The sequence below is a fragment of the Barbus barbus genome, assembly GCF_936440315.1.
Source record: "Barbus barbus genome assembly, chromosome: 2".
Taxonomy (NCBI): domain Eukaryota; kingdom Metazoa; phylum Chordata; class Actinopteri; order Cypriniformes; family Cyprinidae; genus Barbus; species Barbus barbus.
In genome coordinates, this window is record NC_136730.1 from 6,761,848 (window position 1) to 6,788,971 (window position 27,124).

Below are 27,124 nucleotides of genomic sequence, written 5' to 3' on the forward strand. Positions count from 1 at the left end.
CTGTTTTCACACTTTTTTAAATTATATCTTTTCTTCTTATTATTATTATATCTCAAACATTGATGTAATATACCCACATTTATTTTCATACAACTTAGACTTGTTCAGAAATCGACCAAGTAAACTGTAAATTAATGTCATGTGCAAAGAGCAGCCTCACTGAGTTGTAACACCAGTTGGAAACATGGACTTTTAATTCTTTCCAGGAATGTATTGTGGTTAAATATACTCTTTCTGATGCATTTACTGTACATGCCATCCCATTACCCACCCCAACATTTTAATTCAAATTCAAAACAGCAAATAGAATAGGAATCCAATATAGAAATGCATAAGCTGATCAATCTAAAATTATGTTTTCCATATATTCATTTTGTTTCTAATGTAGGCTTGGATATTGTATATATGGATACCCTATATATACTGTATGTCATATCACATATATCATAGTATTCATTAGAATGATCTAAAATTCAATTCAGAATCCAGATATGAAATTTGTATTTTTCATTTTTTTCTTATAAATAAACAACAACAAAAAAGAAGCATACATGTGTTCTGTTACATGTTTGTTCATGTACAGTAGTGATTTCACCCATGTAGACAATGTACAATTTGTTAAAGTGGTGTTACAACACTGCTCGGTCTTCCCTCAGTTTTTTTTCTTAGTACATTTGAAAATGCTTTGACGTCATAAAGCATGAAAATTAGATTATCAAAGAATCACTCTGGCCCCCAGCATCCTTCTCTGTCCTCCTGCAACACCACACTTACACACACAGTGGAACATAAACCTATCACCGTATATCAAAGACAAGTAATGGCTGGTCCACTGATGTGCTGAACATCTGTCAGAGGTCGAAGCAAGAGCAGCAGTTACCACACACACACGCATAGTCTGAAAGAATGGGCCACATTTATATGCTATCCTAGTATGGCCATTCCAAACCTAGTGGACAGCAGAATTGAGAAGACACAGAAGCGCTCTGTTCTGTGAGCAGGGAATGCTGAGCTCTCTCTCTCTCTCTCTCTCTCTCTCTCTCTCTGGCCGAAATAGCAGATATGGAGCTCACTGTGTCATTTGGGAGCAGGGTAATGGATGGAAGCAACCGTGTGACTGTCCTTGTGTTGGACTGATTTGTTACTGTGTATATTAATTTTTCCACTTGCTGCAAAACTGTAGACTTTAAATTGTGTGTGTGTGTGTGTGTGTGTGTGTGTGTGTGTGTGTGTGTTTTGGACTGTATTTTATAGACTGTACCCAGACACCACCCGTATTTGTTTGGTGAACTTTTCATTGCAATCAATTTACGTTGCTGCTATAACATGTACCACTCTTCTTGGAAGACTTTCTGCTAGATGTTGGAACAGGGCTGTGGGGATTTTCTCCCAATCAGGTGTGGTAGTCTTAACGAGTTGCTGATCTTGAGCAGGAGAGCCAATTCATCCCAAAGGTCTTCAGTAGTTCAGGTTTGGTCATTGTGAAGGCCACCAATGTTATTTATTTATTGATTGATTTGACACTTTTTGAATATTTTTGTTTTTGTCTTTGAAGAAAACGTTGAATAAATATAGAATAAATTATTTCATCAAATTATGCATTAGTTTAAACAAGTATTAACATTTAACAGCAGTATTTGAAAACTTGTTTTTAGAGTGTTTTATGGAAAAAGCATGACACAGTGAGAACAATGTGACACATTCTGACTTATCAGTATAAGTTAAAGTGTATTTGTTCTTTTGTGTCATTTTGTGGAGATAAAACAATAACAAATAACATTACCTTATCATATATAGTTTTTTAAAGAGAGTTTTTTTTCCTCCTTTTTTAACTTCTTCATTGTCATGGATGTCAACTAACAATTTCATCATTGATTTTGTTGATTATCAACACAACAGGCCAGTCAAGTTCTCTCATGCCAGACTTGAACCATTTCTTTATGAGCTTCATTGTCAAGCTGGAACATAAAAGCTCTTGGAAAGCACTGTACTCCGTCACAATAAGATATATATTTATATTTATGCATTTAGCAGACGCTTTTATCCAAAGCGACTTACATTGCATACAAGTTACAGTTTTTACATTTTTATCAGCTCTTGCTTTCCCTGGGAATCGAACCCATGACCTTGGCGTTGCTAGCATGCCATGCTCTACTATTTGAGCTACAGGAAAGCTACAGGATTCATCTTCACTATAGTGAAACCCATTCATAAGGCAGTTTCAACATACTTTTGGCCATCTCCAAGAGCATATTTGTGTACAGTAGTGCAATATGTGGACGTGTCATTTTAGCTTTTTGCTGTGTGTGTGTGTGCGCGTGTTAGCAGCAGCACCAGCCAGCATGTCTTGTTTATTCATGCAGAAGCATCGGATCAATGAGCTCTAATTGATTTAAATGAACTGATTAAAGACAGGGAGGCAGGAGGCCACATCATTGGAGGATATATGAGCATGTGTGCATGTGTTTTATTTGTTTGATGCCTTGCAGGAGTATAGACTCTGTGATCTCACTAGATGGAGAGCCCAAACATATGGGTGTAGATGCACACAGAAGTGTATGTGTGTGTGTGTGCTGGTCTCGTACCCTATAACAGATGGGCTGAACTGAGCCAGATAGGGAGTTGGACACCAGGCTCTTGAATCTCCATGTGTTCATCTGATAGTTACTGATTTCTCTGTAGTCTAATACTAGGACTGCGTACGCCATATTTACCTCTCGTTCCTTCACTTTGCCTGGAATCTGTTCATTCAGAATAGCTCATCGGATTCGTTTATGCTCCGATGGGGCTGTATTGTCATGGATGAATTAAGCCGGGGGATAAAAGGTGGAGCTGTCTAAAGGTCAGATTTGATGGTTTCTCCTGGTTTATGTCATTTCTATCTGCTTTTGTTGTATGTGTGGGGGCTTTCGTCTACAGAACCTATCCAGGTGTTTAGTGGTCTTGGATCAGAGAGCCTGTGTGATGTTCAGATATAAGGGATAGATTGAGGGGGAAGGTGAACGAGATAAAAGCAGTATTCTCTCACAAACGTACACACACACACCACACATCCTGGATTCTCTCTGGTCATGCATCCCAGAGCTTTAAGTCAATGCTGGCCATCATGTCACCACTCGGCAGCCATTTTAATGAGATCTGTGTCCTCACTAGGGTGTGATGGTCCTCCTGTCTCCTCTGGTTTGTGTTTCCCTCCCTCCCCCTTTGATTGTTCTATTCTTTTTGTTCACAGCACCTCACTTTTTCATAGGCTCTTGTTTTAAGGTTAGAGGAAGGTCAAATGCTCAAAAGAATCACATTCACACACACGACTGCCATGGTGTGTGAAGTATACTCGCACATCGGTGTTATAAAACAGACCAGTGAAGAGGGCCAAGCGGATTAAAGACATGAATGAAACCATTGGACACACACATAGACTTACACACACTCGCATTCACATCCCTCAGTGTGTGAGGTACCTGTTGGGTTGTAAGACTTAAAGGTGATGTGTGAAGTGTAGCAGCTCTGTAGAAATTCAATGTTTCTAAACAGAATTCTGTTATATATATTCCATATATATATATATATGCCACAAAGTTTTAGGTTGGTAAGATTTTTTATGTTTTTGAAAGAAGTCTCTTACGCTCAACAAGGCTCAATTTGTTTGATAAAAGTAAAAAGTTACAAAAATGATTTAGTCGAGCACTGAGAGATTTTCCCTCTTCTGTTGTTTGATTAATATGAATGACAGACAGCAGGAATATTAGACTGCTGCCACTTTAAGAGCTGCCCGGATCCAATGTACTGTTACGCATGTGTTTTCTTTCTCAGCTGTTTGCTTTCAATTTAGACCTAAATTACTGTGTTTATGAGGATACTTGCAAAGACACATACTAGTGGGTGTATTTAACCATTCAAGACCTACAAAGTGGCAAAAATAATCTTCAAGTGCACGCATCTCTCAGACAGTGTGCACATATAGCGAAATGAGTTCTCTTTCACTGCTGATTGCGTTTCACTGGCTTAAAATCACTTGTTTTAAACCGTTATGATTAAAAATGTACACAAATGTCAAGTTTCCTTGACACATGAGTGTGTAACCGTGATAGAGACTGTAGTCCAAAATCTCTATCAGCTGACAAATTTCTACCTGTTAATGTCATGTCTTATTGACCACTCCTAACATACATAATGAGTTTCCCATACAGTTCTACCACCCACATTGTCTCCCAGGAAATAGCTTACTTTTAGCTGTCTCTGCATTGGGATAGAAATATCTTAACATAAAAAAAAATACACACTTCACTTTTAACTCAAAGTTTATTATGGCAGATTTGTCAGCTCCCAGAGTGTGTTTGACAGGACAAATAAACCCACAATACAAGCAGCCAGAGCAGCTCGCAGGTTTTCAGGGCATGACGCTGTGAAATTCATTCAGTGTTTATAAGAGTCATCTAAAAATATAAACACTCAGGTGGGGATGGTGTTTGGTGACTTTTTTGTTTCTTGTTTGTGTTTAGAAATCTGTTTAAAATGCAGTGTTTAATTCATCATCTGCTGTTCGTTCATTCTGTCTATCTATCAAATGGAAATCGTTGCAGGTTGAGCACACAGGTGTCGCTGAAGCATCAATCGAGACGTGACTTGATGGCATCGATCCGCATTGATATTCAGTTTAGTCACCACCACGCATCACGTGACCAACGCAGCAAGGTCACTGCTCTTCTATGGCCTGAATTCCTCTTCCTGCTGTTGAAGGGATTTGAGTAAATCCGCATTGCACGATGACGCTCAGCTAGATTAGTATATTTATTATGTAAGACACGCATATACACACAGACACTTGCACTTATATCTGTAATCATATTCCGTCAAATTTCGGAGATATAAATAGAAGCATTAGTTGCCAGTCTGTCCTCGAATGGAATTCAAGCAATGAATTCACCATCAGAGCAGTGGGTTGAAATGCATCGAGTGGGCTATTACACCACTTCCTTCCTGTTCTGTCAACAAATGCACACACGCACTAAGACACACACACACAGAATGGGACTATTAAGCCAAATGGCTTCTCTTATGGTAAGTGGACTCTGGCTACTCTTGGTAGCGCTGTGAATTCTGGGAAATAGATATAGTTTGAGTATTGATGTTAATCTGGTCTGATGGACACAATAAGATCAAGATCTAGCCATTTAATTGGTACAACAACCACTTTTCTTCATATTTCTCTGTCTTTGCTCCTCTGTCCGATCAGAGTGTTTGTTTAGCGTGTGTGTGTGTGTATTTTGACCGTCTGCTGTGGATGCCTGGGTCTGTCTGTGCCCTTGTCTGAATGTTAATGTATAATAGGCGTTAGACAGCACACAGTAAGTGCCACCACCATAACGGCCAGCGATATGACAACCGACCGTCACAGGCAGGTTTCCGGGGACAATAACGAAGCACTGAACATTCTCTCTGTATTTTCTATTGCCTATTTCCCCAGCTTTTTCTCTCTCTTCCTAAAGTCAACATGAAATGACATTTGCACTTTGGGAGGGGGGGGGGGGGGGGGGGGGTATTAGATGTAGTCAAGGACCTGGTTGAACTATGAAAACAATCTGGAGGGCAGGGACAGAAAAAAAGTTCAAATTTCTGATCATTTATTTTGATGGAAAAAAGACAATTAAAACAGTAAATTTTTCATAGTATTTTTCTTGAAATCCCAATTCTTTCCAATACCTCAGGTTCTGTTTGCAATATTTTAATTTGATTCTGTGATTATGGTCTCATTCTCAATAGTGGTCAACCGATCTTGACTGATAGTAGGCACTTTTTCAATTATCGGCTTCAGCCAATAAGCTTTGGCCAATAATCTTGCTTGGACAATGTGTTAGAAGCTGGTCTTTTATTTTGACAGTGCTAAAGTTTTTTTGTTTTTGTTTTTTTTAAAGAGTTTTAATTCCTACTAAACATTTAATTTGATTATGAGAAATTAACACTGCATTGTGTTTATTGAAATAAATAAATAAATACAAATTGAGTGCCTAGTTATTGTTGGTTACAGTGTTTACTTCTATTTGATGAATATTTTTACAATTTGTGAAAAATAGGTTTACAGAACCAAAACTTTGCCAACTAAATAAATCTATTTTACTTTTTTCTATTTAATCTGTTTATTTTTTTATTCAGTTCAAATTATTGTTTCATTTATCCATTTTCAATGTATTTATTTCTAATTTAGTAAGTATCATATAAAATAAATATAAATTTAATTTCAGCAATTCTTATGCATATGTTATTATTATCCTTAAATTAAATATTGTGATTTTCACAAATTACAAATTTTCAATAATTTAGTTAAGAAGCAAGTTGTTTAAATAACGGCATGTTGCTCAAGTATAATATTATTATGTGTATTGTATCGTGAGGTAATTGGCAATATACTTTCTCAGACTCCGCTTTCTTTTAGCTTCACTCGCTCTTTTTACCCCCTCTCTTCTTCTGTGTCTAGAGGCATTTCCACGCTGAAGACATGACCGTGTGTCTCTGGCTGGCTGGTTATGTAGGTTAAGGAGGGCGACGGATGCATTGAGGACTGAGCGCAGTGCTGCACTTTGGGAGGATGATGTGATGGCTAGAGCCTCTCTCGCTTATTCTTTGTCTCTCTCTCTCTATCTCTCTTTCTTTTTTCTTCCTTAGAGCCCTGCTGGTCCGAATACTCCTCTGCAGTGCAGAGTTGGCCACTTGACCTGTGTCAATATTAGAGCACAGCAGCTGGTCCTAGATCAGTGCAGCAGGTGTATTGGTTGAACCTGAAGTGAAAGAAGAGAGGATGGAGTATGGAGCAGCTAATCAAGGATCTGCACTCACTCCCTGATGCACTATGTACTCTTTCTGAAAGTACGCTTTTAACCCCCCATTTCTGTCTCTCTCTCTCTCTCTCGGTCTGTCTTGCTCTAGGTGCTCTGCTTCAGACTCTAGTACTGTATGTAGCTATTCTTTACAGATGAAAGTCTTGTCATAAGTTTTTTCAAGAACATAGTCTGTCAAATTTCACCCTAACTTCAAAAGAGAAAAGAAAAATACATTTTGCATAATGTAAAGGGTTTTTTGTGCCATTAAGAATTTTTGCAAATGCAAAAACAATGTTTCAAATGGTAACTTTTTAAGGTAGTATGTGCAGTACAGTAATAAATACACAAAGCATTTAAAGATTATGATTTGACAAAACAGGGATTTCAGTGCTTAACTGAATACTGTGAATCATTTGTAACTTTTTAAAAATATAAATATTCATTAAATATTCATAAAAATAAAAATAATACAATAATAAAAAATACAATAACAATGTGAATATATTTTTAAAATTAATAAAATAAAAAATGTTCTATTGGTTTGAGGTTGATCTATTACCTGGACATAGGAATGAGAGCTAAGAATGGTGAAGGATTGCCAGTTTGTTTTGTCTTTTTGTTCATCCTTGTTGCTGTTACAATCAACGGTGAAAAAAAATCCACACTGAGCAAAAGAGACAGAGGGCAGGATTCAGAGAGAAAATAGGAGGGAGGGAATTAAGTGACCTCAAGTCTCCAATAAAAAAAAAAAAAAAGCATGACACGGTTTTCTTGGCCGATTCAGCTTGAGTTGTTCGTCTCTTCCTTCTCTTTAAGCACTGGGCGTTGTGTTTGGTGCTCTGCCATTTTTTGTGTGAAACCGTGGCTTTTTCAAGATTCATTAATCAGAAGGCTCTTTCTTTCCCTCAAGGCCAAATCAATTCAGTAAAAGAGCATTGGAAAAAGATAGGTGGATACGGTGAGTGCTTGTATAGATGAGTTGGCATCAGGTTAAAATCACTTCACTCGCTAGAGTTCAGTTCTAAGTATAGTGTGTTAATTGCAATATCAATAGTTGCTGAATTCAGAAAATATAACAACAGCCATTTGTCTCTTTCGCTGTTTGTACATTTGCTTGGACACACAAAGCTGTGTTGTGTAGGTGGATAATGCAAGTTTGTATGCAGTGATGTCTATGAAAATCTGTTGGTTTTTTTCAACAATGTTATTGTCTGCCAGGTGAGTGTGATTGCTTACAAAACAAAAGCACATTATCATTAGCAAGCACCACTCTTAAAAAGGGCAAAAAATCCTTTCCTCCCCAAAAAAGCCATTTTCCCGCACTAAGAATAATGGGCACCTGGCAGTTGGTTGTGGTGCATCAGATATTGCAGCTTGTTCTGCCAGCACCACCAATTTCAGAGTGACAGTCATTTGGGTATTCACAGTATTCAAAGTGTGCTGCATCAGAGACAGACACGTTAACAGAGGACAGCGGAGGATGTTAATGTCACTCACTGACAGGCTCATGGGAATGGCACATAATATGTTGCAGCTTTTTTTCTTCACAGCACATGTCACTTATGCAAACCCACGGCTGGCTAAAACACCAGAGACAAGGGGAAGATATGAGATGGGCAAGAGTTTTTGGAAGTGGGAACGGAAATTACGTTTGAGCCGGGGAGGGTGGAAACAAATACAAGTCAGCAGATTTATTTTTTTTGTGAGGGAACCATATATGTTTTCAAGAATCAAGCTGATTCTTTGAAAATCATGCCTCTCGTCTGTGAAAAGAGGAATCGTATGATCTTGATAGTCTCTCTCCTGCTGTAAAAAAGTCAGGCTATTTTAATTACTTCCTTAAATTATTTTAAATCATAGTGGTGCCAAAGTTACAACCTGCAGTGATAAGTACATTACAGAGTTTTGACCTCATTTAATGTAAAAACATTAAATCAATTTGGAACCCTTTTAATTGAGTAGAAGTGTCAGAGATGATTGTGGCAAGTTAAAGGTGAAGATGGAAAGGTTTATAACATCATGATGAAAACATCTTTGTATTGATCTCGTTTTTGGAGGGAATATTTTTCTTTCTCTCTCACACACCTTTATGTTTATTTGAATTATTGAAACCTTGCCTTATAAATTCCTTGTTAGTTAATCACACAGAGTAGGTTCATGCATCAAGGAAGCACAGAGGCAGCCAGACTTAATGAATCATTTGTAAGCTTTTCTTGAAGCCCATCAGATGAAATGTCAGCAGTTTTAATATTAATTTCAATGCCAATACGGCCAATGTAAACAACGTTGCAATTACAAAAGACTAAATTTCCCATGACCACCCCTCATTCTTGCAGCTTTTCTTTGCTCTTTCACCTCTCTTCCCTTGTTCACACCGCTCAGTCGCTCGTCTTAATTAACCATTGATCAGCATGCTCATAAATTAGGCCTCCAGAGAAAGGCTTTCTAAGCCTTCTACTTCATCCATTGTTCCCTGTAATTCAATAGACGGGGCTCGAGCTGCTGCGTTTAACCACAGATGTGTCATTTTTAATGGACCAAGGGACATTTTTCACTTCCTTAACCTTTTCTTATTGTCTTTTTAAAACCTTGTTTGTTATTTGTAGATGTATGCACTTTCCTTCAGGGCCATAAAAGGTTAATCAGCAGTGTTTTCATTCATTTCTTCCACTGGGATGGGGGTTGAGGTTTGAGGTTCAGTCTAATTAGGATAGACTGGTATCCCCCTCACCCAAACCAGCTCGCTTCCCACTTAACTATTAGCAGATTCTTCACACACACACACACACACATACTAACACATACACGCTGTCAGAACCTAATGAGCCAAGCTGGTTGCTAAATGGATCAGGACCAGGAACATGTGTATGTGGGGGCAATCAGCAGACATGATTTAGTGGGGCGAGGCCTCCCTGAGCCGTCGAACTCCGGGTTTAATGCTCAGATGTACTCAGAGGGGACTACAGCCCTGTGAAGCACATTAGCATGTCAATTTCACCATATCTCTAATAAGCTAAATGCATCACGGTGTTGCTGTGATGTATAGAGGAGTTATTTTGTTCAGTTCCGAAGGGGAATCTTCTAATGGCGGTCCGTTGCCGTTGTTCAATGAGGAAAATATAATGAGTCAGGCATCCACATCATCTGTATCACCTTGCTGTAGTGCACATGCTGGAATTTTTATTTCCATTTGTTTCCCTCCTTTCTTCTGCAGAAGGATGTTATCTGGTGTACAAATGAGGGCTCATTGATAATTTTGTAGCTCCTCCGAGCAATTGTTGAGTTCTTGAGTGTGTAACACCACGCTTCAGTTATAGAGTAGTGATATTCCTTTAAACTATGAATAGACTTGTTTTTTTTCCATTTATTACTGAGTATTACTGAGATTATAGAGGAAACGTGTTTTTTAAAATGTTTTTCTGTTATGTCTTTTTTCCCCCCATTTAATGAAAATATAAAGTGTGCGGTTGGGCAACGGTTCTGATTTAGCTTCAGGACCCAAATATTCCATTGGTCATCAAATGGCAATCCAAAATTACATAGAACAAAATTGTTTATCATGCAAAAAATGTAAAACAGGCTACTGAAATGTATTAATTACACTGTAAAACAATCTGTAAAATTGACAGTAAAAAACGGCAGCTGTGTTGCCAGAATTTTTTCTGGCAGTTGGCAGAATTTTACCGTAAAAAAATACGGTAGCAACATTTTCGGTTTTACAGATTTAACTTAAATTTACTGTTAAATTTCATTAATTGAAGTGCTGAAATCTTTTTTTGTTCCTTTGTAATACACTGATAACCACCAGAAGCAGGTGGTGATGAGAAAGTCACGCGATGCACCAAAGCCCATCACAAGCAGCTTTTAAATATTATGGAAGGTGTACAGTGTCATTCACACACTTGAATATGAATGATGGCCTAGAGCACATTTATATTAGGTTAACGCTATGTGTGTGGGATCCGCATTACAATAAATCCTCACCAGTCTACATCCGAGATAGATGCAGTTATAACCTGCAAATTGAAGGCTATTTGACGTTTTAAAATGATCTAACGGGCGATGCTGCTCCGATTCGTTGAACATTGTTGTTGATCAGGATTAAACGGATGTCGCAGTCATAAACTTGTTTTAATGAGTCTCATAAACTTTTTTTAATAAATCGCTTATGCATTAAATAGCACAGATACAGAACAGATTAAGTTAAATATGCTGATAGGCTATTGTACAAATAATAAAATGCTATAGACTGCGAATAAGATTTCAGTTTCACAAATGTCTATAGCATATGCATAGGATAGTGAATTATTTTTAACATGCAATGATACAAAATAAAACCAAACAATATTTGTAATGAAGAAAAATATTTAGACCAGTAAGAAAGAATGTAAACCCACAGCACACTCAGCAGCACGCGCGCGCCGAACACGCTAAATCTTGCTCTCTGCATGAATGCAGCGCAGATAGACTCAAGACACAAGTTATTTGAAACACATTGAATGTTTAAATAAGATAATATTGACAATGAACATTATATGACATTTGACGAGTTTTGACGATTTGTCCTCCAGTCCGCCTGTGCATTTCTTGCCCGCACAGTAGGCTCATATCTCCGCGATGTTCGCATTGAGAATGCAATTTCTTACATGTTAGAATTAATTAATTTTTTAAATGATATGATATGGAAAGCCTGAGACAGATCTCAGCCGTATAGCCATACACAGACTATAAGTTATCAGCAAAGAGGTAAACATGAGTGCCAGTATGCATATGATTTAATATGTAACGTCCATAATGGTCACATCCGTAACGCATTTTTATGGTGGATAAGAGCAAAGAATGGAGATGAACTGTTGATCATAATTAGCATGGCCATAAGTTAGCTTTGTACAGAACGTTTCAAGTTAACTGCATTAACAATTACTATAAGATATAAACTTAATCTTTAAAATGTTATGGACGTGACACAGCACTGAAGCGTCCAGACCTCATGAATCTAGCCAGAGCCGATCCTCCCTATACGCAGAATACGCCAGCTGCGTAGGGCCCCCGAAACACCAGGGGGCCCCCTTGCTCTCAAAGATGTTTTAATTTTCGTTTCGTTTTTGATTTTGGCCAGCGGTTATGAAAACATGAATGATCATTTATTTTAATGTGGTGCACTGCTCTCTAGGTAAAAATCAGCCAAATCATATAACGTGAATGTCGTACAGTCTCTTGCTCTTACTTAAAAAAATAAAAAATTAGTTGAAAGCATAACGAGCCGCGCAAGAGGTACTGTTTCTCGAGCGCTTTCCGCGAGCGCGATTCGAAACAGAGTGAAACACAGACAAATGTGTTTCATCCAATCATTCATCCCCTCATCCCATAAACCACCCAACCTGATTCTCTGGGAATGAACCTGTGAGATGCATGTCTTGATTGCAATGAATGTCAATATACATGGGTCTCCCAAATGCATATATAATAATTTTATTATTAACTATGAATGGTTATTTGATTAGCTACATTTAATCATTTGTATTCAGCATTATTTTTTTCCCTTCTGTCCTTGACCCCATTGGAACAGACCAGTTGAGAACCTCTGCTGTCGCGTATGGATATTTTGTCTTCGCAGTGGTTGGGTTCTGGCAGGTGCAATGGAAAGCAAATCAACACCATACACTGGGTGTACATGCACATTTCCACCTATTTGATTGATGGTGGGGGCAAAGAAGCTAAATGAAATCTGTCAAATTAACTTAGTAACACAGTTTTAGTTGTTCAGTCTCTCACTTTCCTAGACTCACAGAGTGGAAACCTCATGATGTTATTGTACACCATGTAACCAGACGCAGCGCAATAAAGTGGCAGGCTGTAAAAGCTATATTTTCCATGAAAATCATAGTTTTTGTCCTAACCAGCCATGACTGCATCAAGCGACAGAACACTTTGTGAAATCCCATTGGATGAAATTCCTCTCTACTGCATATTAAACATTAAAAATATGTTCAGATCACCTGTGATTATATTGCATCGTGCAGCACGTTTGCTTCCAGTACAGACAGACAAATGACTTGTTCCTGGAACTTGTCACTTCGCATCTGATTAGGACATGGTGTAACAATCCACCTTAGATGCTGTGAATGAGGCTGTCAGGATGTTGAGGATTGCTTTAGTAAAGCCTATTTCAGCTTCTCTGTCTGTCACTTCACCTGATTCTCATTTTCTCTATCTTTCTCACCCCCTTTCTCTTCATCTCTCTCCCTTTCATGTGCCCTTCCGAAGCTCGTGTTAACTGCCTGGAGAGTTGTCCGTGTCTCTGGGGAGTACTGTTCACTCTTTCATTCTTGTTTACTGCCGAGGCTACGGCAGGGCCACTCTCCCTCCATTACTAGATTGCTGACTGCCGTCAAAAAGGCCGAAAGGTTGAGATCTTTCCCACAGATCTGCAGAGATATTTCTGCAAGCACGTGCTATGGCTGGGGTGCCCATCCACCATTCTTAGTTGAATTGGGAATGCCTTTCAATCCCTGAATTTTAACAGCATGATGTGCAATTGCAATTCAAATTTGAATGTAAGGAAGTAGATTTAAAATTAACCGAAATCCTTTAAACTGTATTTTTTAACTAGATCTAGGAAAGTAAAGTTCATCAAGGTCAAACCCTGAATGTTGGCTTGCCAAATATTGTTTTAAAAGTTTTAGGTTTGAAGGTTAACATGCTTCACAACCAGAGAGACAAGCTGCAGACCTATATTAAAACAGACATAGTAGCTCCTGAGAAGCATTCATGGTGTTACTGTAGTCCTGTTTGGCAGTGGGAGGCCTATTTTTGAGGATCAGGTATAAGGTGACTATGAACATATGGCAGATAGGCTGTTAGTCACAGGACAATGCTAAATTTGTAGACCGTCTGCACCAAGGAGGCTTAATGGGAACCAACCCAACACTGCCACCTACAACATAAAAGTACGAGGGGACTGGAAATTTGAGGCTCTATTCATCTCTTGAGAGCTTAACTTTACTAGACAGCCTCCGTTCTGCTGTGTCTACACATTCTGCCTTCTGTCTTTCTTTCTTCACAAGCAACATTCATTGTAATGATGTATGAATTGGATGTTGTATTGTACTGCAGGGCATTGGACAGTGAAGTTTCATTTGCTCACATGAATCTATATTACAGACCGCCAACCTGGGACAGGATTATAGCACATTGCTGTCAAATGAAAAAAACACTGGAATAAGATTAAATGTGACTGTGCAAAATAATAATTTTTAAAGGTAAAGTGGATTGTTATAAAAGACTGCAATCCTGATGATAGTATTGAGGAGGAGAAAGTGCTATTTCACTGTTGTATCAAATTATCAAGCAAGGACAAATACCGTTTTTTGTAGAGCTTTGTAGAGTCAATATGCAATCAAATTCAAAGATATGTATTTTCTTATCACACATTTCCGGTCTTATTGTGAATTATTCATAGTTGCATGTTATTACAAAGGGAGAAAAACATTTGTCTATGTAGTATTTCAACAAAATATAATACTTTATTTTTCCACTGACATCACTTACATTAACCAGCAGCCAAGTAGTTATTTGCTTTAACAAACTGACAATCAGATAGGGGTTCATTCTGGGATTAAATTGAAATTGATTCTTTGGGGATAAAATCAAGTTCAGTGCTACTTTTTCTTTTTACTTTTAAAACCATTTTCACTCATAAATATGATACATTCTAGAAGTAAAATGGGTTGTGCTGTTTAATGTAAAGTGTTTTGAAGGTGTAGTGCATAACTTTTCTTTAAAAACAGCCTTTTCTGAACACATGAAACAAATCATCATTTTGTTATTTATCTGTAAACACAATTATATTTCTAATTAATTACAAATTACAATTCCGTTAATACCGTTAATAATATAGATAGATAGATAGATAGATAGATAGATAGATAGATAGATAGATAGATAGATAGATAGATAGATAGATAGATAGATAGATAGATAGATAGATAGATAGATAGATAGTGTAGTCTTATTTTAAATGGCAAGAAAGCAATGGAAATATGTTGCAGTATGACAACACTGTAATGTAGATTAATATCAACAAGTTTTGTTATAATTTAAAAATAAAGATGATAAAGCATGTTTATATTGTATTTAAAAACTGTATAAAATATTTCTGATCTCTCTTAAAATAGCTTTATACAGCAGTAACCACATTTTAGCCTGAAGTTCTCCCTTTCTATTTTTAACCCAGCTTGTTGTTCCCTCACTGCTTCATATTCACAATCATACACCATTTTCTGACCCAAGAGGCACACACAAACATGCGGGACCTACCTCACAGCACTCTGGCCTTTTTCCACCAGGCGATATGGACACTCTAGGCTGTCATTCAGCTCAGAAGGTGGCTGGCCAGAGGGATTGTGGGTAAAGGAGCGCTCCCAGGCGGGCGTCTCATCTGTCATCCAGTGCATGTCAGTGATGGACCGAGTGTGTGTTGCCATACAATCGCACAGGGTGCATGTCCCATTATACTCAACATCAGCACACCCTACACAGAATAAACAGCCCGGCACTTTGATGAAGAAAAACGACAGGCACCCTGGAGTGAGAGCTTTAGAAAATGAATGAAAAGAGGGGGAAAAGGAGAGATGGTGGAAAGGGGAGAAAGTGCTCAGCACCAGGGGTTTTTATGTAAGTTGCTTTGGTACACAAGCACTTTCTAGGAATATAAATGTAAATGTTAACATAATCTGCTAGGCAGAAGTGCATACACATAATGCATGCTAAACGTAGTTTGTGGTGGCAGATAAATGCCCCCACACACACACATGCAAGCTGTATGTAATTGGAAAATGCTTACACATGCTTGACAAAACCTGGCCTGCACACACACACACACTGTCTCGCACACCCTCGAGGGCATTTTAAATATCTATGCGGTTGACTGTGCCATAATTGTTCAGTGATACAGGTGTTATTCGCATTGCCATGCAAGCTAGGGCATCTCATAGAAAATGAACAGTTTGACAAGAGCATGATGATTCGCCTGCGGTTGATTGGCACTAATTATCCACGTCTCTCTTATTTGTTTATTTATTTTTTTTCAAGCTACTCAGGCTAAATGCACCTGCCAATCAAAGCAAAATAACACCATTAAGGCATTTTCAGTTGAAGCGTGTAGGTCAAGTAGACCATGTGCTATGAGAGCGTTTTCATCTAAACAAATAGTCACAATCAGGCCCTGGCACAATAGAACACAACATAACCTGTAGTGTGGAAAAGGCCAAGTGGGAGACAGTAGATTTTGGAAACAATTTTTGGTTACACATGCAGACAAAATATACATTTTTAGTACCTTTTAAAAGGGTCCTGCCCCAGTGACAGTACCTTTTTTTTCTAAGATCATATGACTCCCCATAGATTGAAACCCATACATTCAGAGGTCCCATACATGCTCCATCTATCAAAGATCTGTCATATAAGTGAGCAGATTTGCTTGGGTGATCATCGGGGCAAGGCGACTGTAATGTCACACAAGATTAAAGGAACTTGGGTTGCATAGAGGAAGGCGACTGCTGCTGTTTGTGGTGGTACGATTTGTGATAATATGGAATGAAAGTTTGCCACCATAATGTCACATTTCATTGCAGTTTGCTAATGAATTATATTCACACAGCAGATTCTGTGCTAAAATGGACTGTATGTCTGCCTCCATGACACTGGGGTAAAAGCAGGGGTCCCAATCTATCAGCCCACAGGCCACGTTTGGCCCACAAGATTTAATTTTATTAGTTCAACTTTAAATCTAGGCTTTAAATTCAGCTGGTTGGTTTCACAGAAAAAATATATATACAGTCGTGGTCAGAATTATTGGCACCCTTGGTAAATATGATCAAAGAAGGCTCTGAAAATAAACCTACATTATTAATCCTTTTGATCTTTTATTTAAAAAAAAATAAATAAATAAAATCTTACCTTTAAATTAATTTAAAATGGGGGAAATATCATTATGATATAAATGTTTTCTCTAATACACATTGGCCACAATTAACGGCACCCTTTTATTCAATAATTTTGAAACCTCCATTTGTCAGTTTAACAGCTCTAAATTTTCTCCTATAATGCCTGATGAGGTTAGAGAGCACCTGACAAGAGATCAGAGACCATTCCTCCATCCAGAATCTCTCCAGATCCTTCAAATTCACAACTCCATGATGGTGATATCATATTGTGAATATGATTGCAATTTAAAATAAAAATTTTCAATTTTAATAAATGTTTTTTTAATTGTATCTTATTCCTGTGATGGCAAATCTGATTTTTCATCATCCATTACTCCAGTCATTAATATCACATTATCCTTTAGAGATGATTCTAATATGCTGATTTGGTACTTAAGTAACATACTGTAGGATATTGTAACCCCACATTATTATTTATTATTTATTTTAGCTTTTAGGGAATCACTCTTACGAGTCGATGGTCATATGATTAATTGCTATTAATCAGAATGTCCAACTTATACCAGGTTAACGATACCTTATTAACAACTTGTCCAGCAAGTATTAAAATCAGCACGTTTATCTTTTAACCATTGTATTTATCTCATTCGTGGCCAACGATAAAATAAACCAAATAGTTAACTTTAGTTATCAAGCTCATGAGCATAGGTAAAACGCGATCTTTTGGCAAATAATTATGATCTGCAAAATCACATAGCACAGACAAGAGATTTCTTAATAAAATCAAAGTTTATTCACTACTCTAACACAATACTAACTAGACAACACAAAACAGACGATTTAAACAGACATACATACAGGTAATGAGTTGTTTGTATCTGAAGAGAGTCTTAAGTTCTAATGCTCGTTTCAACCTGAGGGAAATCATAGGCACAGAATTATTTTATCTTTACTCTTAAAAGACAAATACCAGTTTCAGCCAATTTAAGAGATTCTGCTTGCCTTACTGTTTCTTCAGTTGTTTCCGATCGAACTCAGTCTTTTCGGTTGAAGACGTCTCTGCTGAAAACCTGGCTCTCAGTCGAGATCGGTTCTTTCCGGGTTCGCGACGGACCGTGCGCGGATTGGCGGCTTGGGAGGTCGCCGTCACGAAAACACTCTTCAGTGGTTGGTTGGCTTCGTGTTGACTGGATGACGCTCTCAGGAAGTCTTTCTAGTTCTTAGCTTCAGATGTTAGTTTCTCTCAAAGTTTAACTGAGTCTTGGTCTCAGTTGCAATGCTCCGCCGTGATGTTCGTGGCCAGAAGCGCTCTGCAGTGCGTGAGCAGAACGAGAGACGAGCGAGGCGAGCGTGAGCCCTTCCTTTTCAGTTTTCAACTCCAACACAAACTTTTCAGTTGCGCATCTGTTTTAACGGGCCGATTTGGGATCCGCCCACGAGAGTTTATACCTATATTGACTATAGTGGTTTTGTTTTCGAGTATAATTTGTTTCAGTATAACTTTATACTAGTTAACTACTTGTTAACTAGTATAACTTTGTTCCCTTTTAAACTCGTTTCTAATTCAAAGGTGTGGTTCTCTTTGTTAGATATCACCACAGAAAAACAGGCGCGTTTCCCCCCTCCTTTGGGTCGTAAAAGTCTTCTTCAGCGATTACTTTCTTGACTTACGGCGCTCAACGGAGTCAGATTCAGGGGAGTCTCTGGCGCCACGTAAATTAGGATCCGGGAATATGAGTTCTGTTTTCTTTCAAAATGACAAAACGGGAATTTTGTCGAGCTGTTGGAAGAGATGTTAGTGAGGCCAGCAGGGGGTGCTCACCCTGTGCTCTGTGTGGGTCCTAACGCCCCGGTATAGTGACGGGGACACTATACTGTCAAAAAGCACCGTCTTTCAGATGAGACATTAAACCGAGGTCCTGACTCTCTGTGGTCACTAAAAAATCCCATAGCACTTCTCGTAAAGAGTAGGGGGTGTAACCCCGGTGTCCTGGCCAAATTCCCTCCACTGGCCCTTGTCTATCATGGCCTCCTAATAATCCCAATACACTTGATTGGCTCTATGACTCTCTCTCCTCTCCACCTGTAGCTGGTGTGTGGTGAGTGTACTGGCGCTGTTGTGCTGTGGCTGCCGTCGCATCATCCAGGTGGATGCTGCACACTGGTGGTGGTTGAGGAGAGACCCCCCCACATGATTGTAAAGCGCTTTGGGTGTACAGCAATACACAATAAAGCGCTATATAAATGCATCATTCATTCATTCATTCATTCATTCAATTTTATTTCGCTAGATCCTGGTTTTATGGTCTCAGGAGATAAGGGAGTTAATTCCAGAAGAGCCAGGCTGTCTGTTGAGTTAGGTGTGTGCGTTCAGACTAGGGACCCAAGCACTACAATACAATAACTTAAAGGGATAGTTCAAAAAAAATAAAAATCTGTCATTAATTACTCACCTTAATGTTGTTCCAAACCCGTAAGACCTTCCTTCATATTTGGAACACAAATTACGAACTCGTTTTTTTTAAGATAAGTGCAAAAGACACTAAAAATACTCTGTTGATTTTGGTCACACAAATAAGTGTTATACATCAATCGAAACTGTTAAGTGTCTACTTTTTTTGAGTACACTCATGACTACAACAAAACTTTGTGGTTTTGGGGAAAAAAGAAAACAAAAAGGGTGCGCTCTCTGTCTTCTCAGTCTCCGCGATCTGTTTATAGTAACGCGTCACTAAAATGAACTGTAACTCAGCAAATACTCAACACAGAAACATGAGAGTTATCTCTATAGAAAGCCTGACGTGTCTGCTTTCAACTGAAGTAAGTGTTGTCGAAAACAAATGTTCTGTGATAAAGTAATCCGTATGAAACCGACACGATGTTCAGTCTGTCCAGTCTAACTCATTATTTCTAATGTGATCCCGCCCCCTCGTGTTCACATGTAAATAACCACGTGACCCGCGCGCGCTTGGAGACGCCCAACAAAATAAACAAACAGTCATGAGACTCTGTTCATCTCTGCTACTGTTCGTTTCTGGAAGAAGCCGTGCTGAGTAAAGGCTGGATTTACTTCAGAATAAGAGCAAGAGTTCATCCAGAAGACATCGATCGATCTGATGAGTAAGTAATGCTTCTTTTTTGCATTAGTTAGCGTGTTATTGTGACAAACCTGAACGCATTTAGTTGGGTTTTTCCCAAACGACAACATGATGAATGCTACGCATCTAAGAATGTTTAATGTTCACAAATAGATTTAATATCATGCTAAACAATAACAATTAGTTTCTCAGATATAAAATATTTTTTATAGTACAAATTACATCCTTTTGTAGTTCAGAGCATACTTGAGTCTAGTGCTGCAGAATCATAACAGCTGCTATAAAATCATGCATACTAGGCTGTATGACTACAAAATCATAGTTGTTTTTTTTTTTTCTTTTCCCAAAACTGTTGTTTTCATGCTCTATATAAAACAATAAAAGTAATATGAGAGTAACTTACATTGTAACATGATGAATGCTACGAGTCTAAGTATGTTTACAACATGTTTATTATTAATAGCCTACTCTGTTCAAAAATAGATTTTAATAACGTACTAAACAATAATAATTAATTTCTCAAAAATAAAATGCCTTTTTTTGTGTACGATAGTACAAAGCATGAATGAGTCTATGCTCACAAATGTTTTTTTTTTGGTTGTTTGTATTTTATTGAATCAGGTACCTGAACCACAGATGAATCCTGATGACTTTCTTCAAGATGTTTTCCTCTGAGATCGCTGTACCAACATCAGATGGTCAACTACACTGATATTCTATGGTAAAACAAGATCCTTGACTACTGATTATGTTTTTTTTTCTTCTTGAATCCATGGAAATAAGTAAATGTGAGGTACTTGTTTCACTTGTTGAACAGAATCTGTTGCAGGAATGACTCAAAGTCTGTTCACATCTCTGTGGTTAGATCAGTGTGCACAATAATGTGTCTTTGACCTTCATTATGTATGTTTTGATTATACTGTGTTGTAAATAAAATACAAATAATTTAAAACCCCTATTTTTCAGTCTCCTCACACTCTCTTACCTGCCTCAGTCACAGTCACACTAATGGCCCATTAGCAGCCTTTAGGGGAGGGCCCTTTGTCTCTCAGGTGAAAATCACTTAATATTCAAGGCTATTACCACTCCCTCGCATATTGGCTTTCCATCACAAAACATATCTTTAAAAATTTAAATCAATATATTGTTTTCTGTGAATAAGCTGAAGGATTTTCACATAATTGTGAAGTAAATATTCTAGCCTAGAAGACTGATTACACAAAAGTCTTATTCAGGACGATTTAGTGTGGGTTTTATGGCCTTATTTCAGCTACATTTTTTTAAGCACAAATATCAGGGCATGTCAACACATCTCAAGGGCCCCAAAATTACCTCAGACCCCAGAGGGTTAAGATATTTTTGATGAAATGCAAGAGCTTTCTGACCCTGCATAGACAGCAACACAACTGACACATTCAAGGCCCAGAAATGAAGTAAGGTAGTAACACTAAACTTTTGAACAGTCACAGCCATATCACCCAGCAGCCAAAGACTGGTTGATCACTGAAGCTAAGCAGGGTTGAGCCTGGTTAGAACCTGGATGGGAGAGACCTTCTGGGAAAACTAGCTTGCTGTTGGAAGAGGTGTTAGTGAGGCCAGCAAGGGGTGCTCGCCCTGTGGTCTGTGTGGGTCCTAACACCCCAGTATAGTGACGGGGACACTGTACTGTCAAAAAGCACCATCTTTCGGATGATACATTAAACTGAGGTCCTGATTCTCTGTGATCATTAAAAATCCTATGGCACTTCTCGAAAAGAGTAGGGGTGTATCCCCGGTGTCCTGGCCAATTTCCCTCCTCTGGCCCTTTTTTTTTTTCAACTCAAGTCTGCTTTATTGTCAATTCTTCCACATGTACGGCACATACATACAGAGAATTGAAATTGCGTTACTCTCAGACCCTTGGTGCATACAGTTAACATTAAACGCGTTCAAATACAGATAATACAGTTTAAACATGTGTACATACAACTATACAGCTATACAAATGAGGACATTGTAGAAAAATAAAGAAATAGATAAAGTGGCATAGGGCGCATAGAGTCAGAATTCAGTGTTGCATGGGGTAAAAGAGGGGGGGGGGCAAGGACGGGAGGGAGTTCAGCTTCCTGACAGCCTGATGTATGAAGCTGTCCTTCAGTCTGCTGGTCCTCGCCTGGAGACTCCGCAGTCTCCTCCCTGATGGCAGCAGACTGAAGAAGCTGTGTGTCAGGTGGGTGGGATCACCTGCAATGCGGAGGGCTTTGTGGGTGAAACGGGTGCTGTAAATGTCCTGGAGGGAGGGGAGAGAGACACCAACGATCTTCTCAGCTGATCTCACTATTGCAAGCGCCATACCACACAGTGATGCAGCTGGTTAGGATGCTCTCGATGGTGCCTCTGTAGAAGGTGCACATGATGGGGGCAGGGGCTCTGGCTCTTCTGAGTTTGCAGAGGAAGTAGAGACGCTGCTGTGCTTTCTTGGCCAGTGCTACAGTGTTGTTAGTCCAGGAGAGGTCTTCTGTGATGTGCACACCCAGGAACTTGGTGCTGCTCACTCTCTCCACAGTTGATGGTCAGAGGGGCATGCTGAGTGTGTACCCTCCTGAAGTCAACAAAAATCTCCTTCGTCTTCTCCACATTCAGAGAGAGATTGTTGTCACTGCACCACCCGGCCAGGCAGCTCACCTCGCACCTGTAGTTTGTCTCATCTCTGTTGCTAATGAGACCCACCACAGTTGTGTCATCCGCAAACTTAATGAACAGGTTAGCGTTGTGTGGATCTCCTCACACTGTCCAGGGACAGCGTCATCACCTGGTCGCCGGGAGGAGGTGGAGTCTTCTGTGCAGTGGTGCTCTTTTGTGCCTCAAAGCGAGCAAAGAAGGCATTCAGCTCGTTCAGCAGGGATGGTGCTGTCACAGGTCTGTGGTGGGGGCTTGTAGTCTGTAATGGTCTGTATCCCCTGCCACAGGCTCAGAGTGTCTCTGCTGTCACTGAAACAATGGGCTATCATCCTGGAGTACTGTCTCTTGGCCTCTCTGATGCCGCGGGATAGGTTGGCCCTAGCTGTCTTCAGGCCCTCCTCATCTCCAGCTCTAAAGGCAGCGTTCCGAGCCTTCAGAAGTCTGTAGACCTCCCCTGTCATCCACGGCTTCTGGTTGGCCCTGACAGTGATGGACTTTGTGACCGTTACATCATCAATGCACTTGGTGATGTAGGCAGTGACAGTCTCCGAGTACTCTTGGAGGTCTGTAGTGTTGTTGTGTGTTGCAGCCTGTTTAAACATATTCCAGTCAGTGGTGTCAAAACAGTCTTGAAGTGCCTCTGACGAACCTTTCCGGCCTGTTTGTGTATTGGTTTGATGACTTTAACGAGCGGTCTGTATGCAGGCATTAGCATGCCAGTGATGTGGTCTGAGGCTCCAAGGTGGGGGTGGGGGAGGGCCTTGTAAGCTCCTCTCTGGGGGGTGTAAACAAAGTCCAGGATATTTTTTCCCCTTTTTGGAAAGTCTATGTGTTGATGTATTTTTGGGAACACACTCTTTAAGTCTGCGTGGTTGAAATCTCCAGCCAAGATGAGAAAAGCATCTGGGTAGGCTGTCTGCTGCTCACTGGTGTGCTGGTACAGATAATTTAGTGCCTCACTCCTGTTGTTGTTGTTGGAGCTGGGAGAGATGTATACAGCAACGAGCAGTATGGCTGTATATTGCCTCGGTAGATAGAACGGCCGGCACTTAATAATCATAAACTCCACCAGGGGTGAGCAGTGTTTGCAGACCACAACAGCATCACGGCACCATGCATCATTGATGTAAACACAAAGCCCGTCGCCACGGATCTTACCTCCCTCGATGAGAGCTCTGTCAGCTCGATAGCATGTTAGCTGGTCGAGCTTTATGGCGCAGTCCGGTATGCTGTTGTTAAACCATGTTTCCGTAAACACAAAAACACAACAGTCTCTTACAGTCCTCTGAGTAGAGCGGAGTCGTCGGATGTAGTCCAGTTTATTGTCCAAAGAGCATACGTTTGCCAGTACGATGGTGGGGATAGCTGGCTTGTGTGGGTTGGCCGCTAGCCTAGCTCGGATACCTCCGCGCTGAGTTTAACTCAAAAAATGTGATTCTGCCGACATCGAGCAGAAACTCACGACTGTATGCACGCTTAAAGACAGGTAGACGAGACGAAGATGTACAAAAACATTGTGACTTACAAGACAAAAAACACGAAAACACCGTTCTGTCGGGAGAGAGAGAAGCCGCTGCGTCTGTGCGCGCCGCCATTTCCAATGTGAGGGCATGTGTCCACATTGGAAATGTGTCCACACATGCCCTTGTCAATCATGGCCTCCTAATAATCCCCATCCACTGAATTGGCTAAATCTCTTCTCTCCACCTGTAGCTGGTGTAGTGCGTAGTAGGCCAGGACACACACACAAAATAATTTCAAGACAGCACATTCCTTAGCAGGAGTTAAGACTTCCACTCCCAGCATCTGCATTTGACTGGCTGGCCGATCTCCTGCCCTCAGGAGACCTCTAAAACCCAGGATAAATTTGAGGGAACATCTGAAATGGATTTAGAACAGAACCTTCAATGTTGTTCCTGACTGGTTTACCATAAATAAAAGTTGCATAATCAACAGTACAAAGCATGTGGCATCTGGAAAGGCTCCAGCACAGACCCTCCCTGATATCTCCTGATCGTTTAACGCAGTAATTCAGTGTTGGTATCAACAAAGATGATGGTTTTACAACAGACGTCCGAGCTAAGAAAATCACCAGATCTCCATCCGGAATGACATTCCCATGACCTCCCATTTCTCCCCAGCAGAGAAACGCGCCTTTTCTTCTTATTGGCAGAACAAAGAAGATCGGACCTTTATAAGTGTTCCCAAAAGGACAAATAATAATCGCTGCTGCTATTAAAGCAATATACTCAAAAGCAATATATACAATATATATTCAGGTTGTATTTTATGAAATTAAATTAAGCTTGCTTTGTTATTGGAATCTATGTTATTGCTGTAATCTCTTGATGTCTAATTTTTCCCGATCACTATTGTTTAGTTTCACATGCTTGGTGTGATTATTTAGAATTTAGGATCGTTTAATCTATGCCTTAACCGCGTAATAGATAAAACTGATATATGTACTTTGGGTATGCAAAATACTTGGTGTTTGATTTTGAATGAAAGTTAGTTGCGTCAGCAATAATTTGGTGTGGATGAAAGTTGACTTTTCTCATTGTAATGTATGATTAAAACACTTATAGGAATCTGCTAGGATATGTTCTTCATTTTATGAAATAAGTCAGCAAAGGATTTACGCACGGAAAACTGAGCCATGTGGGGTGGGGCTCCGCCCTACAGAAACACTTGTGATTGGATCAAACAGAAAAAGGGGCAGACTGAAATCAGCCCAATAAAGACAGACACCCAACTTTGGTGTGTTGTTGCTTGCTGCTTGCTCGCGCGCTGTTTGAAACTTCGGCTCCACATCTGATTAACATCTGTTAAGCGCTTTCAGCCATATACTATCTGGCAAGGATCCACACATGCCTTCAAAGTTCTGACCAAAGAAACTTTAACACCTGAAGCCGAAAGAACTCTAAACAGACTTCCTAAAAGCGTCATCACGTCACAGAGAAACCAACCAATTGCAAGAGAGCATACCCAGTGACATCATGCAACGACGAGTTCAGCAGCCAATCCGCACCCGGGGTTCCCTCAACCAGGAAAGGAACGAAACAACTCAGAGCAAGTAATCAAATAATTCTCCATAATTCTGCTGGAAACTGGTTGCATTCATATTTAAGAGTAAAGATAGTAAAGTTCCTTGCTTGTGACTCCCTCAGGTTGAAGTTAGAGCATTCTTGAAAATGAGCATTAGAACCTTAATCTCTCTTCATATCAAAACAATTCATTGCCTGCAGCGTGTTTGTGTGTTTGTGTGTGTACGTATTCTGTTTTGTGTTATTTTAGCTTAGTATTATTGTAGAGTAGCAAATAAACTTTGACTTATAAAGAAATCTTTTGTCTGGTGCTATGTGATTTTCAAGTCTGAAACTATTTGCCAAAGATTGCGTTACCTATGCTAAAATTTACCTATGCTAAAATTACCTATGCTAAAAATTACCTAATCAATTCAGTATTACTGTGGCCACATGAATAATCTGAATTGTTAAAACATACTGGTTGCAATGCTTGCTGGACAAGTCGTTAATGAGGTATCGTTAATAAGGTTGGACGTTTTCATTAATATCCATTAATCAAACGAATATGAAATCGATACGACTCGATTTCCAGAAACTAAAATTAAATTAATAGTTCTAAAATTACTACACTGGTGTGTGTGAGTGTATTGGCGCAGTTGTACTGTGGCTGCCTTTGCATCATCCAAGTGGATGCTGCACACTGGTGCTGGTTGAGGCAGTGTTGGGTTCGAGTCCACCCAAGTTCTCCCGAGTCCAAGTACCCAACTCTGAGTTGAGGAGAGAATCCCTTCATATGATTGTAAAGCACTTTGGGTGAACAGCAGTACACAATAAAGCGCTATATAAATGCCTAATACAAATAATTTTTTAGGCCTGCAACCATGCAACACTGTGTCCCAAATCGCTCTCTTGTTCACACATTCACTATTCCTTACATAATGAATGCCACTATACAGTGAATAGAAAGCAAATTCAGACATAATTTTTGTGCACACTGGATGCAAGCAGTGCCAACAATCTCAGATGTCACTAATCCTATATATAGTTAAAGGCTGTGAGTGGAGACCTCCACCTGGCTAGTGGCTCCCAGGTAATGCGTGAGCGTGTGACCCTTGTTTTAAAAGCTCTTAAGAGTTTCCCGGTATTTAATTTGATGTTTATCTTTGTCCTCTCTCACTATATTGATATACCAGTCAAGCAGCAGTGTAGTCCTCGAGTTTAGTATCCAGGAGTGCACAGGAGAAGACATTTAGCATAGAGAAACTGCTACCGCATAATAGAATTGACACAAAATGGCAATTCACTTCACAGATCAATTGTTGAAGCACGCTAAAGTAAATGCCACCCCCTGAGGTTGTTTTAGTTTTTCCAAGAGCTATTCAGGATTGGAACTTGCTAATAGCTTGAGCATACCAGGCCTCCAGTGGTAACGCACCATGCAGAGGCCCACCAATAAATGAATCACGCACACTAAATTAGCATCAAAATTCTCCTACTCACTGCGATAAACTGTTTAAATTTCATCACTCTGAATACGCCAAAGGCTTCATGTCATTTGTGTCTAATTTTTTAAA

General features: G+C 39.5%; 1 protein-coding gene across 1 annotated transcript in view; it reads left to right on the forward strand.

Annotated features, from left to right (window-relative positions):
- The window catches only part of LOC306888749 (neuroligin-2-like), a 170,010-nt gene that overhangs the window by 1,247 nt on the left and 141,639 nt on the right, over positions 1 to 27,124 (forward strand). The gene's annotated exons all lie outside the window — the stretch shown is intronic.